This window comes from Rhinopithecus bieti, unplaced genomic scaffold (genome assembly GCF_001698545.2).
Source record: "Rhinopithecus bieti isolate Rb0 unplaced genomic scaffold, ASM169854v2 scaffold_73682, whole genome shotgun sequence".
Taxonomy (NCBI): Eukaryota; Metazoa; Chordata; class Mammalia; order Primates; family Cercopithecidae; genus Rhinopithecus; species Rhinopithecus bieti.
The window spans coordinates 293,682-299,391 of record NW_016829166.1 but is presented as its reverse complement, the minus strand read 5'-3'; positions in this window follow the sequence as shown (position 1 = coordinate 299,391).

Genomic DNA, 5,710 nt, shown 5'->3' with positions numbered 1-5,710 from the left:
TTTTTTTTTTTTTTTTTTTTTTTTTTTTTTTTTTTTTTTTTTTTTTTGATGGAGTTTTTGCTCTTGTCGCCCAGGCTGGAGTGCAGTGGCGTGATCTTGACTCACTGCAACCTCCGCCTCCTGGGTTCAAGTGATTCTCCTGCCTCAGCCTCCCAAGTAGCTGGGATTACAGGCGCCCACCACCTCACCTGGTTAATTTTTGTATTTTTAGTAGAGACAGAGTTTCACCATGTTGGCCAGGATGGTCTTGACCTCCTGATTGAGGCGGGCGGACCTGCCTCGGCCTCCCTGTCTTTTTCTAGAATTGAAAGTTAACTTATACCTTAAGTTTGCAAAGTTCATTGTTGGTGTTATGGGCTGAACTGTGTCCCCTCACCCTGCCCTCAAATTTTGTATGCTGAAATTGTAACCCCCAGTATCTCAGAAGGCACTGGGTTTGGCGATCGGGCCAAGTGAAGACGTAGGGAGAAGGCAGCCACCTGTGAGCCAAGGAGAGAGGCCTCAGAAGAAACCAACACCTTGATCTCAGGCTTCCAGTCTCCAGAATTGTGAGAAAAATACATGTCTGCTGTTTAAGCCACCCAGTTTCTTAGAGCAGGCCTGGCAAACTAACATAGTTGGGGAGGAGGAGGACACACATCTGCATAGGTGAAAAATCCTAAAAATACGTAGTGAGAAGACAAGGGATATCAAGGTGCTGAGCACAGGGCTTGTGGCCCTTGGCAAGGGCTGGTTTGGCCTCGACGGGTGGGGTTTTTGCTGCTATGTGTCCTGGAGACCCCTGCTGCTCCTGGGACCCTGACCTCACAGGGCTGTTGCCACCAACCCAAGAGTTGTCACTGGGTCCTAGCTGGGTGCTGCCTGGGGAGCCTGGACGTCCATCCACACCCAGGGTGCAGGATCTGACCAGGAGGAGCAGCAGAGGTAAAAACGAGGGGAGGCCACTTTCTCTCCACACGCCATTTGAAAGAGATCTGACCCCTCTGACTGAGTCAGCCCCGGGGATTCTGGACAAAGGCGGAGACTTTGCACATGCTTTTTATGAGGCACTTGAGTGTTGTGGTTATCAGTTGTGGTGGCTTGCGTGGGAGCAATGTGGCTACATTTAGACCCTAAGGTTTTGGAGCAGACCACGCCTTATATATGTAAATTTCACATGGTTCTGTTAAAAAAAAAAAAAAAAAAAAAAAAAAAAAAAAACAGAAAAAGAAAAGCTAGCTGTGCTTCCTCTTTCCTTCCATGAGCCTGAGAAATTATGCTAGAGTACTTGAAATGTGAGAAATTGCAGTACCTGGGATGATTTGAGAAAAATGTCATAACTTTCTTCTTGTGGCAGCTCTCTCTCTTCCTCCTTAATACATTTTTTCTAATAAATATTTCTTGAGCACTTATCAATAGCCAATATTCATCAGATGTTTACTTACGTAAAAGTCACTGTAGCCCTCACTTTATATGCAGAATGGGTATTAAAATTATCTCCATGTTACAGATGAGGGAAGGAAGATAGATAAAGGTAAATTACTTATGCAAAATCAACTCACTTACCCAAGATCAAGTAACTAGTCAATGGGAGAACCAGGATTCAGTCTTAGGTGGTCCGCACAGAGCTTGGGCTGGGAACCACAAGAAGATGCTGGTCTGATCTCTGTAGAGAAGCAAAGCAACTCTGGCTAGGACACGGTCCCTTGCTTTCAAGTGCCAGGGTGTAGGATTGACGGAGCACAAGTCAAAAGATGACTACATTACTCCATGCATAGAAGTAACTACACAAGGCCGGGGGTGGTGACTCACGCCTGTAATACCAGCACTGGGAGGCTGAGGCAGGTGGATCACCTGAGGTCAGGAGTTCGAGACCAGACTGGCCAACATGGTGAAACCTTGTCTCTACTAAAAGCACAAAAAATTAGCTGGGTGTGGTGGCAGAGAGCTGCAATCTCAGCTACTCAGGAGGCTGAGGCAGGAGAATCGCTTGAACCCAAGAGGTGGAGGCTGCAGTGAACCGAGATCGCCCCAGTGCACTCCAGCCTCGACGACGAAGTGAGACTCTGTTTCAAAAGAAAGAAAGAAAGAAAGAAAGAAAGAAAGAAATAACTACACAGCTAGATACCAACCCTGCTTACCTTATGCCAGCATAACCAGGAAGAGCAAAAGTTAAACCATCATTCCAGAAAACTTCAGAGTGATGGATTTAGCGCCTCCAAAAACAGTTCAGGTCTTCTCCAGGGAGGTTCTCATATATCAAATGGACGAGCTGAGTCACTAGCTGACTTGTTTTCTTCTAACTTTTTGAAATGTAAACGCTGCCCACTCAGTGACTGTCAGTTATCCCGTCAGCACGTAGTTCTCTGAGAGGACATTCCTTGTCTCTGGTCTCAGTTTTCTCCTCTATGAAATGGGTCATTTGGAGGGGATAATGGCTGAGAGCCCCTTTCCCAGTCTCCCAGTCTGATTCTCACTACAGATGAGGCCACTTGTGAGAAAGTGAAAGTCACATTTAATCCCCTTTCTGGTAAAAGTACACAAAAATCGAAGACAGCCTTCATTTTTGTAACGTTTATGTTCGTCCTGGGGAATAAAGACTAACAAGGAAATGTTGTTGACTTTAGGGTTCTCTGTACTGTCTGGACCACACATTTGACCTTTACCAAAAGAGACTTTTCAGGGCTCTCTGAATGGAATGCAGCTTGAAATAACTCTCAGAACATTGTTGGACAATTTTTTGAAATTCCAGGGCATTGTAAGTAATGTGATTATATTTAAAACCTAAGGAGCCTGGAGAATAATTGAAATGCATTTAATATGGCTGACATGTTTACTACATTGCTGTATGTTCCAGCTGATTGTTCCAACACACGAAAATCAATGTGGATTATTTCTTTAAACCTAAGTAATATAAAACTGAAATAATGAGAGTGTAAAATAGTAGGTTATGAAAACATCTGAAGCTACTCCTGAATTCACACTGATGGAATATCTACAGAAAGAATATTTTCTATTGTCCCTATGACTTTTCAGCTTATGTCTGTACATCATATGTTAATTTCAGAAGAAAGAAATGTGCACCTCTAAATAGTTTATTAAAATAAACTTTCTACTGTTTAAAAAAATTTAAAATAAGCCAGTTGCAGTGGCTCACACCTGTAATCACTTTGGGAGGCTGAGGCAGGCAGATCACGTGAACCCAAGACCAGCCTGGGCAACATGGTGAAACCCCATTTCTACAAGAAATACACAAATTAGCTGGGCGTGGTGGTGCATGACTGTAGTCCCAGCTACTTGGGAGGCTGAGGTGAGGGGAATATTTGAGCACTGGAGGGCGGGGCTGCAGTGAGCCATGATCGCACACTACACTCCAACCCAGGCGACAGAGCAAGACACTATCTCAATAATAATAATAATAATTAAAACAGAAAATACAGAAAAGCATGTAAAGAGACAATCCAGTTAACATTTTGCATATGTAAAGCTAGATCTTGTACCTATGCATATTGGCTTCTGTTTTCCTTTACTAAAGAAAAAATTTTTTTCAAGATCTGCCTTAGCCTAGGTTTCCTCAAAAGCAGAGCTTCAGGCAAAAGCTTATGGGGCTAATATTTTATTAAGGAGCACAATTGTGGGTAAGCAAGAATAGGGAGACATGGGGAGGAGCATCAGGAGGGGGAACAAGCACAAGTGATGTGTTCTGAGCTGCCACATCTTTGCATCAAACACAGCCTGTTGCTAGGTTTTGCAGAGATCTGCAGAGAAGCTATATTAAACCATTGTAGCTCAGAATGGTCCATGGTTAAGCATCTATGAAATGCATGCAATAGTAAAACCCAAAGAACATTAAAAAAAAGTCCCTAAATCATGGTTATTGAAGACATATGGCCCATAGTATAGTACTAGGACAGCGTAAGAACTCTATCAATGATAGTTACTCTAAAAACGGTAGCCATTACACACACATACACACACACATGCCCCTGGAGTCATTGAGAGAACATTCTCCATGTGTCTGATTTTTATTTTGTCCTTCTTTATGAACTTTACACTTTCTTTAAACCCAATCAAACCTGTAACTCTGAAGCATCCCTTATTTATCTCCCATTCATCTTCCACGCAAAACTTTAGTTAGTGCTAGGAGCTGTTTGAGACACTTTCATACATGCTATCTGACACAAATAATATTTGGAAGATTGATATTATTAACTTCATATTAACTATGAGGAAGTTGAGCCTCACTGAAGTTAAATGACTCTCCAGGTTGCAAAGCCAATTACTACCAGCATCAGAATCAACATTCAGATCTTCTGATTCTGACTCTGGCTCTCTTTCCACTACATGGAAACCTGTCTTCCTCTGCACAATTTTTTCTTAGTAAGGTGGCCAATTATTTTTCCAATGAGAGCATCCCACAGCCTTCTAGCATACAGACGCTGCAGCAAGAGGCAGCATAATCTAGTGGTTAATGTCATAAGCTCTGATTGATTGACCATCTTGGGTTTCAATCCTGGAAATTTTAGTCAGAGGCTGTGTGACCTAGGGCAAGCTACTTAGCTTGTCTGTGCTGTTTCCTCATATATAAAGTGGAGATAATAATACTACCCATACATAGGACAGGCACGGTGGCTCACACCTGTAATCCCAGCACCTTGGGAGGTTGAGGTGGGCAGATCACAAGGTCAAGAGATCAAGACCATCCTGGTCAACACAGTGAAACCCGTCTCTACTGAAAATACAAAACTTAGCTAGGCATGGTGGTGTGCGCCTGCAGTCCCAGCTACTTGGGAGGCTGAGGCAGGAGAATTGCTTAAACCCGGGAGGCGGAGGTTGCAGTGAGCCAAGATCACGCCATTGTACTCCAGCCTGACCAACAACAGCAAAACTCTGTGTCAAAACAAAACAAAACAAAACAAACAAACAAACAAAACATAGAAATCATCAGTTTTTGTGCCAGTCTCCTCCATTAGACTATAAATACATTTCTTAGGGCTGGAGCTAAATCTTATTCATCACCGTTTGTTCTCCTTGAGCCTAGGATGTTGCCTCATATGTGGTACCTATTCAATGAGCCCTGGTTCCTCCCCACTGTATCCTCTTATGTATGAATCAAACCTACTCTATTTTGAGAGGCTTACTGACTCTCTATCCTATTATGTGACCCATATGACCAGAAACATAAATAAAATTGCCTTGCTTGTCAACTGGTATCAGACTTCTATTTATCCAAAATTACACTGCTGACATTATTCATTCGGGGAAAGAGAACCTACAAGCAAGGCCATTTTATCTCTTTGAAATCCTAATGTCAATAGCTCTTGCCTGTCACCGAACAAGATACAGAAATTATAGGACTGGTGCAACTCTAAGAAAGCATTGAGTCTACTTTTGCTGGCCAGCTGCATTTTATTAAATCATCTCAGCAAATTCAAATTTAGCTTTTTAAAGGCTGCTTCTAGAAAGACAGCCATTTTGTTATTTTGCATATTTTTCCTCTCGGGAAATCCATTTGCTGGGCTAACCCTAGCTTTCAGGTATCAGTTTTCCTTGCATCTTCCTATTTGTCTTCAGTGGAGCTGGGTAACCAGTGAAAGCTTTTATAGTCCTGTTCATTCAGTCCTAATCCACCAAAGTACACTTCGTGCTTTACAGCACTGAAGGAAAGGCGAAATAAAAAGATGCTTTGATTAAAAGTCGAGAGAGTAATTAAATACCAATTCAGCCTTCT